The following is a 10,189-nucleotide window of genomic DNA, read 5'->3' as shown; positions in this document are numbered from 1 at the left end:
TCTGAGTTCAAATGATTCTCCTGCCTCGGGCTCCCGAGTAGCTGGGATTACAGGTGCATGCCACCACATCTGGCTAATTTTTGTATTTATAGTAGAGACGGGGTTTCACCATGTTGGCTAGGCTGGTCTTGAACTCCTGACCTCAGCCTCCCAAAATGCTGGGATTACAGGTGTGAGCCACTGCGCCTGGCCTCAGAAATTATTTTTAAAATCTACTGGGAATTGTCAACATTTCAGGAAAAACAATGCAAAAATGTATTATCCTGGTTGCTTTTCCCTGATCAGCATGTGAAGGCTGAAAGGAATAAAGAGACCCATTTCACTTTCATACTGTTCTCATATTCATTTCTTATGTGCCAAGAACTTGGGGAATATAAAGACAGACAAAAGAGAAAACAAATCCTCTGCTTTTTCTGAATATTCTGCACACCACGTATTTCATTACACACCAATGTGTTTGTCAGATTCAATTGCATTGTTGTTTTATATCTTCCTTGGTATATGCAAGAAAAACGGAAACAAAACTTTTAATGGAAAACAGAAAACTTTAGTAAATGACAAAGTAGATATTATATTGGCTACATTCTCTGACTACACAATGATATAACCATAAATTAATAAAATTAATTTTGGAAGAAACAACCACTTGAAAATGTTTAAGTATTAAGTCGCTCCTAAATAACTTTTAAGTCAAAAAGCAAGCAACGAACACAGACTATTTAGAAAATAATGTAAAGAGGAATAGCTAGGTGTATTAGCCCATTCTCACACTGCTACAGGTACATACTACCCAAGACTGGGTAATTTTATAAGGAAAGTAGCTTTAATTGACTCACGGTTCCTCATGGATGGGAAGGCCTCACGAAGCTACAACCATGGCTGAAGGAGGAGAAGCAAACACCTTCACGAGGCAGCCAGAGCGAGAGAAAGAGCAAGGGCAGTGGGAACTACAGACGCTTTTAAACCATCAGATCTCGTGAGAATTTACTCACTATCACGAGAACTGCATGAGGGAAATCCACCCCCATGATCCAATCACCCCCTACCAGGTCCCTGCCTCAACAGTTGGGGATTACAATTCTAGATGAGATTTAGGTAGGAACACAGCCAAGCTATATTACAGTGAAGCAAAATCTGTCATTTAAATATAAATCTAAATGACTTTGCTGTTTTTTTTTTCTTTTTAAAGTATACAAACCAAATGTGTAACTGAAAAAACAAACAAAAAACAGCAATGACCTAAGAAAGACAGGAAGAAATAATACAAATAAGAAAAAATAAGAAGAAAAGAAATCACTCCTAGAAGACCTGTGCAGTAGATACTATGGCCCCTCACCCAGGCCCCCTTCAGGTCCAAGGCTATTGCTGGGAGTAATTATTAGCTATTGATGGTTCACAGCTGGATCAATTTTCTGGAATTGACCTTGGCTAAAGGAATTTGCCTGAGTATGTGTATGTCTCTTCTTCAAGGGTGGCCCACAGTCCAATAACTGGATTCCGTGCATGGATTCAAAGACCCAGCCCTGGTGCCTTGGATTGGTACACCTCTGAATGATCTTTCCGTCTCGAGCCTCCCCCTGGAACCAGCTGAGGCTACAGACACAGCTGCATCTCAGTTTGGCTTCTTCCTCTGCTCACTATTATTGACTCCTTGGCTTTCTCAAAGGAGTTCTTTCTGAGAGCACTGTCGGATAAACTCCTACAGGTAAATCTCAGAGTCTCAGGGCATCTAACCTGCAGCAGCTAGTGCTGGAAGTGATCCTAGGAAAGTGCCTTTAAAATGAGTTTGCAGGCACAGCCAGATCCCTCACTGGTGGGCAGATACTGAAGACCCGTCACTGGGGATAGATGGAACACGGATACCTCTGGCATAAGACAGTGGTGCGAGCATCAAAACGTTCCTGGTGTGAGCTGGCATTAAATACCAGTAAAAGGGAATGTACTGGCAGGTGCAGTATCTTAGGATTTTGAGAGACAGAGAAAGTGATAATTACAAGGATTAGGGAATTGGCTGCCGCTGACAACAATGGATGCCCTGGAGGAAGATGATGAAAGGCTGAGGTTAATTATCACCAATTAAGGGTAAGCAGGAAAGTCAGATGGCCTCTTCCACAGGATACAAAGAGATTCTCATCTTCCATGAGCCAACACCAAAAGAGGCTAAGAATCAAGCCCAGGCCTCAACGATAAGAGTAACAGACCTTCAGAAGGGGTTGATAAGGAGAGCACCTGTTGGGAAGAAGCTGACCTTAAGGCATGGCACGGAGGCGTATTGAATTCCCACATTCTCTCCAGACTCAGGGCCTATAGAAGTGGCCCGCTTCATCCAGCACTGTCTGCTTGCTTGAAGATGAGACAGTCATCTGCCTTGCAAGGCCACGGGCATTCCCTTCAGATCCACTTCTCCCTCCTCTTTCAGCCATCAGATAAATGAGTAGGGTTGAGTCATACCATGAGCCGGCCTGTTGAGAGAGGGAAGAGATGATGCCCTCAAAAGGAGACGTAGGACCAAGCTGACATGTACCAGCAGAAACCAAGAGAGGATATTTGGCATTGGATGAAACTGAGTAGAAGATAAGGCTGGATAAAGGAGGGTCAATCAAGATGGAGCACTGTCCTGTGAAGCAGGATTTAACCCTGACAAGCACCCTAGGAGTTGGTGACAACACACTACAAGCTCTTAGGAGCTTGTAGAAAACATGGCCACATTATGTGAGAGGAAGTGCTGGAAAATAAAGGATCAAAAGGTTAGGAAAATGATCTAGAGTGAATATAACCTGTTGAGTGGCAAAAAACCCACTCAGCAGTGACAGCCTGTGGGAGGGGCCAGAGGACACTGTTTAATAAAGCAGTAGAGAAAGTCATAGGGATGAGGGGCATCAGCATCTCTGTGAAGGTCAGTGTGGCCGTCCCCCGTGGGCTTGGGCTGATATTGGGGATACTGGTACAGAACTGGGCTCCCTGATAACAATGGGGATGATAGTGTCCTGCAGTGATTGGGCAGACTGTGGGTGATTGTTCTAATGGCTGATAAGGTTGGATGGAAAGAGAGAGAGGTGTCTGACTCACAGAGATGTGAAGTTGCTTAATGGAGCACAGCATCTGTAGGGACATCTTGGATGAGGAGCCAATAAGTATATTACTCAAATTACACAATCAGGATAAATCAAGACCAAGAGTAGTGGCTCATGCCTATAATCGCAACACTTTGGGAGGCCAAGGCAGGAGAAGCGTTTCGAGATCAGCCCGGGCAATGTAGTTAAGACCCCTGCCTCCCTACAGAAAAAAGAAAAATTACCCAGGCATGGTGGCATGGATGTGTACTCCCAGCAACTCGGGAGGCTGAGGTAGGAAGATGGCGTGAGCCCGGGATTTTGAGACTGCCATGAGCCACCACCACACATGCCACTGAGCTTCAGCCTGGGCAACAAAGTGAGACCCCCATCTCCAAAAAGAAAAGAAAAGAAATCGACCATGGATCTTCAGGAGATTGAGACCAGTCACTCCAATAAACGTGACCATATTCTGCCTAGTTTCTGGATCTGAGCCAGTACTCAGACTAGGAACTCTTTGGCTGAAGGATACACCAGGTCCCAGGAAGAATTCTATCACCTACAGCAAATATATATGATAAAGATTCCCCCAGTCCTTTTTTCCAAAGGAACATATAGCCATTTGTTTGGGTGGAATGGGAGAAGAGGAATTCCCGACATTTCAAGGGTTTGAATTCACATTGATGCTAAAGGACCCAAAGTGTCATCAAGTCCCCATTTGCCATCGTTAAGAGTGGGCACATTCACAAGCCAGGTAATAAATTCAATCCTGGGTTCAAGGCCAGGTTGGGCAATGTAGGGAGACGTTGACTCTACAAAAAATTTAAAAATTAGCCGGGTGTGGTGGCACATACCTGTGGTCCCAGCTACTTAGGAGGCTGAGATGGGAAGATCGCTTGAGCTCAGGAGGTCAAGGCTGCAGTGAGTTATGATTGTGCCACTGCACTCCAGCCTGGGCGACAGAGCAAGACCCAATCTCAAACCAAATAATAAAAAATTAAAAAAAATTTAAAACAAAGACATATACAAATCATTGTTTTTAGTCACTGAGTTTTATAGTCGTTTATGGTGCAACAACAGATAACTAAGACAGAACTAGGTATTTGGAAATGGTTGGTGTCTGCCTTAAGAAAAACTTGCAGCCTTACCTTTGGGACCAGTTGGTAGGCAGGAGATGGAAGTCCTTAAACAGATCATTATTGAAGGTTTGAAATACAGTAATGAAATAGCTATTGGAGGCTGAAGGAAAAGGGACATATTATAATTTATTAACAGGAGGTGCAAACCCCGTAGAAGACAGTGGTGAAACTGTCATCTATGGGAATGCAGAAAACAGAAAATATACCTAAGGAACTCATAGGTCTGGCTGAGGATATTTACAGGCACACTGCTAAAAGTACTGTTTTTATTTTGCTTTGTTTTTGTTTTTAGCTGCCTACGAAAAGCACATGAGGAGTAGAACAGGAAAACAAGAGAAATGTACAGTTTTAAAGCGAAATTTAGGGGAAATGTAAAGAAATCAGGATTTGGTTTGGTACCTCTTTGTGGGATGAGCCTCTATTGAAATTTGTGTGATGCTTTCATTGTGAATAGACTGGGATTATACATTTTTGGAAGAAAGCCCACAGAGGTGAAGAGGTACATCCTATCAAGGGTACATACCATTAAAATGATTTATTACTGTTGATGTTGATCTCGATCACCTGGCTGAGCTAGTATTTGTCAGGTTTCTCGACCTAAAGTTACTCTTTTCTCCTTTCCATGCTGAATTCTTTGGAAGAAGTCGCTTAAGGAGTCGGGAGTTATGCCCCTCTTCCTTGAGGAGTCGCTTTTTTTCTTCTTCTTTTTTTTTTTTTTTTTTTTTTTTTTTTTTTTTTTTTTTTTTTAGAGATAGGGTCTCTCTATGTTGCCCAGGCTGGTCTTGAACTCCTGGCATCAACTGATCCTCCCACTTTGGCCTCCCAAAGTGCTGGAATTACAGGTGTGAGCTACTGGGCCTGGGCTTCAACTTCCTTTTTAACTAAATGTGCTTAAATCTGTTCCTGGTTTCTGAATTGTTTTCATTGATCTGGTTATCAATCCTTGCTTCAATATCACACTGTCTTATATAATAAGGGAGTAATCGCCTCAAAATAATTTATATATTCATTTTTAATTGTGATAAAAATATACATAACATAAAATGTACCATCTTAGTCATTTTTAAGTGTAGAGTTCAGTAGAATTAGTACATTCATGTTGTTGTACAACCAGTCCCTAGAACTCTTTTGATATTACAAAACTGAAACTCTATACTCATTTAAAAACAACTCTCCATTTCTCCCTTCCCCCAGTCACTGGCAACCACCATTCTACTTTCTATCTCTGTGAATTTAACCATTCTATGTAGCTGATACAAGTAGAATTACATAATTCATACAAATCATCAATTTGTCTTTTGTAAGTGATATATTTCACTTAAGCATAACATCTTCAAGATTCATCCATGTTGTAGCATGTGTCAGAATTTCCTTCCTATTTAAGGCTGAATAATGTTCCTCTCTCTCTCTCTCTCTCTCTGTGTGTGTGTGTGTGTGTGTGTGTGTGTGTGTGTGTGTTTGCGTGTGTAACATTTTGTTTATTCATTCATCATTTACTCAGTTTCTGTTGGCATCTGGGTTCCTTCTACCTTGCGGGTATTGTGAATAATGCTGCTATGAACATGAGTGTACAAATATCTCTTCAAGATTCTGTCATCAATTCCTTTGGATATATGCTCAAAAATGGAATAGCTGAATCATATGATAATTCTATTTTTAATTTATTGAGGAATCGCCTGCCGCTTTCCCATGTTGCCATAGAATTTGAAGTTCCCATCGACAGTGTCCAAAGGTTCCAATTTCTCCACATCCTCACCAACACTTGTTATTTTATGTTTTTTTGGATAACAACCATCCTAATGTATGTGAGGTGGTATCTCAATGTAGTTTTCCATTTCCCTAGAGCTAATAACGTTGAGTTTTTGGCCATTTGTACATCTTCTTAGGGAAATGTCAAGTCAAGCCTTTTGGCCATTTTTTAATTGGGCTGTTTAGTTTTTTATTGTTGTTGAATTGTAGGAGCTCCTTCCATATTCTAGATATTACATCTTTATCAGGTATATAGTTTGTGAATATTGCCTCTCATCTTGGGAATTACCTTTCCAATCCTTTGATAGTATCCTTCAATGCACAGAAATTTTAAATTTTGATGTCGTTTATTATCTATGTTTTCTTGCTTGTTCTTTTTGTGTCATATCTAACAAATCATTGTCAAGAAGCTTCCCCCCTGTGTTTTCTTTTAAGAGTTTTATTGTTGTAGGTCTTATATTCAGGTCTATAATCCATTTTAATTTTTGCATATGGTATAAAAGAATGCTCCAACTTCATTCTTTTGCATGCAGATGTCCAGTTTTCCTGCACCATTTGTTGAAAAAAATATCCTTTCTCTGTTGAATAATCTCAGCATTTTTGTTGAAAGTCATTTTATTTGTATATTTGAGGATGTGTATCTGGGCTCTCTAGTCTTCTTCAATATATTTGTGACGGTTAAATTTATGTATATAAGAATATACTGTTCCTGTTTCTTTGGGGAACTCAAACAAATACATATATTTTAAGATAGAAAAACAGCATTCAAAATTGCATATAGAGTATGAGTTCAGGTATTTTTATAATAGAAAAAAGTTAACAAATTAAAGTAGTACGCATTTGTTATAGATAACTTGGGAGGTAAAGTATAAAAAAGAAAAAAATCAGATCCTCTCATTTTGATGTATTTCATTTGCCATCAAGAAATATTATAGATCACCTATGTAAGTAATTTAGTCTCATTACAAAATAGGAATCATACTTTTTGGACTGTTTTGTAACCAGCTTTTTGTGACTAATGCCACATTTTAATATTGCCCAAAGGCATTATTCCTGAAGAACACTATATAAATGTCTGTATAAATGCTTTTGATATATTCCAATGTCTAAATAATATGCCACAATTTATTTCACTATTTCCGTTAGTGTTCTCACTATTTTAAGTAATGTTGCAATAAACATAATTGTACTAAAATTTTTATGGATATTTATTATTATAACCTTAGGCATATACCACTTTAATAATAACAATGAAGAATTTTATTTGAAAAAAGAAAGTAAAACTTTTCTTGAGATTCTTACACACTGATCTTTTCTTGAATACCTTTCCTCAGTGGTATTTCTGGACTTTCCACAACTTTAAATATAGCTTTTTTTATATATAGCTCTAGATTTTCCTCTTTTTTTTTTATAGTTTCAAAATGACAGGACAACTATCTGTTTTTCTCCAATAGAGAACTCGATTAAAATTCTTAAGATTTTTGGTTATTTTATTTGGGAAATTATTGAGTTCTCTTATCTTACAGCAACTTTGAAGAGCAAATCTCATCTTGGTTTTAAAATTTAAACTTTATTTCCAAAAATAAAATTGAATTAAGTTAAATGCCCTAATCATTTCTAAAAGGTTTTTTTTGTTTTGTATTTTTGATGGAGAGGGGTAAGAGTACTTTTTACTTGCTTATAGTCAAAATTAAACCCTTCAAGTAAATAGCAAATTTCTCATATTTCCTGCCTTAAATATTACAAATTTATTCTTACCAAGTCTATCATAGATGGTTAGGTCATAAGTGAGTAGGCATGGAAAATTGATTTCTAATTTCTATTATTTTTTCTAATATTCACCTGTAAATATTCCTCTGATAGAGTGTTTAGGATTGAATGTTTCTGTCTCCCCCCAAAACATACATTCTGAAGCTCTAATTCCCAATGTGATAGAAGCTAGAGATGGGGCTTTGGGGAAATAATTAGTGTTACATGAGGTGATGAGGCTGTGGCTCTCATAATTGGATTAGTGTCCTCATGAGTAGAATATCAGAGAACTAGACATTCCTTTCCCAGGTGCATGCACAAAAACAGGTCAAGTGAGCACACAAGATGGCAGCTTCCCGCAGGCAAAGAGAATAGTCAGCAGACTAAAACCTACCTTGCTGGCACCTTGATCTTGAAATTCCATCCTTTAGAACTGTGAGAAATAAATTTTGTCTGTTGTTTAACCCACCCAGTCTGTGGTGTTTTGCTATTGTAGGCTGAGCAGAGCAAAGTAAGACACAGGATTTAGTAGTAAATTTATTTTTCAATACTGATCAATGACAACTGAAAACTTCACATTTTAACCTAATAATCTGTTTGTTTGCAGTTTTAAAGTTATATTTTGGTGACTCATAAAAAATCATTAAGTGAGGGTTCTGGGATCTTGATAGTTGTTTACATAGATGTGTTAACTTTGTAAAAATGTATTCAGTTGTGCTCAATAATTTGTGTACATTTCTAATGTATTTATGCTTAATCAAAAAGTTCCCTTTAAATCCTATTTAAAACAATAAAAATATTAAGATTTTTTTAAAAGTCATCTTTAAAAATAATTTAAGATTTAAGTATTTGGTGTGATTTGTAGAAGTAATTTATTCTCACCCTATTCCTGTAAGTTGAACGTTTATTTTCAACATGTAAAAACATAAAATACACTGACATTACCAAAAGGTATTAACCCCAAGGACGTAAAATGAAATAATACAGTTGATAAAATTAACATTCTTAGTTATTTAAAAGGTTTCAAGTTCTTTATTTTCTTATTAACTGTATTACAGCTAGTTCTACTTTCAATTCATTGCTGTTTTCAGCTGTAGCTGTAAATTGAAGAATATTTTAGGCCCTGTGTCTGTCAAAATTCAGAGAAACAAAATTCATATTTGCATTACTCATTACCATGTATTATTCATGCAAAAACAGGGCAGTTAGTTTTCTTCAGGCTTTTGCATTACATGACATCAGACACAAGCGTTAGAAATGAAAGCAGAGACAGGCTAACCATGTGGCTTCCTCCTAGCCTCCATGATGGTCTACAGAAACACTTGCAGTGTAAGAATACTTTAAATGAATGATTTCTATGACTTTTCTGACAGATCTTTATCTATTGACTATCTGTTTTGTCCTTTCCTGAATTAGATGAATAGTACCTTCCCTAATGAGGTTTTTATTTTTAAATCATAGCAATTGGTTCACCTTTTATTATGTTACTTCAGTAAATTTCCTTTTGATTTTATATATGCAGTTTAAGGATACAACTCTATTAGCAATATTAGAAACATATTTACAATCTCAGATATACATCATAGCCTTTTAAATGCTATTCAGTCTTTAAATAAACCTTTAAATGATCTTGAGATATATCTGCATTTGGCTGGTATTACAGACTCAAGAACTTAAGAACAAAAAGATTCTCCCCAGAAATGGCATTTATTGCAGCATCTGCAACCATGACATGCTCTGTCACCCCGGCTGGAGTGCAATGAAGTGATCACCATGCTGGCCTAATTTTTTATTTTGTGTAGAGATGGGGGTCTCCCTCTGTCACCCAGGCTGGTCTCCAACTCCTGGGCTCAAGCAATCCTCCTGCCTCAGGCTCCCAAAGTGCTGAGACTACTGGTGTTAGCCACCCACACTGTGCCCCACCTGTCTTACCTGCCTGCAAGAGCCAAGGAAATGCCCTAAGCACTGTCCACACAGTAGCAGCAACTGCTTCTGCGTCCATTAGAGGCAAGTTTTGCCCTCAATGTGGCACCTCAACTTCCATTTAATTCTCCTTTATTTTCTGGTCTCTGAATCATTAATATCAAAATAGGGTGAAACAGAACATACTTGGAAATTTAAGATCAAATTTTAAACTGCCACCTAGGCCCCTGGTTAAGTACAAATCCTGGTACTATCTCATAAAAGTGTTCTGAAACAGGGGTCTACATGGATGTTTCTATTCCCAAACATCAGCTTCGGGTCAAAGAGTCTTTAGTCTCTAGACTATTTCCCATGGCCTGAATTGATCCTTTTGTTTTTCTTCCCCTTCCAGATTTTGCCTGCCTCTCTCTCTCATCTTTCCTTCTCTACCTAAATGCTATCAAATTGTTTCCCTAAGACACAGTCCCCAGGAAGATTTCATGTTCACACACAGCTTTCATTTGAATGAAATTGAACAGCCCGATGAATGCATAATTTAACAATGCTCTTTAGCACGCCATAAATGTGGCTTTCATT

This window comes from Saimiri boliviensis, chromosome 8, assembly GCF_048565385.1.
Source record: "Saimiri boliviensis isolate mSaiBol1 chromosome 8, mSaiBol1.pri, whole genome shotgun sequence".
NCBI classification, from domain to species: Eukaryota; Metazoa; Chordata; class Mammalia; order Primates; family Cebidae; genus Saimiri; species Saimiri boliviensis.
The sequence above is the reverse complement of the archived record's forward strand: the minus strand, read 5'-3'. Positions refer to the sequence as shown.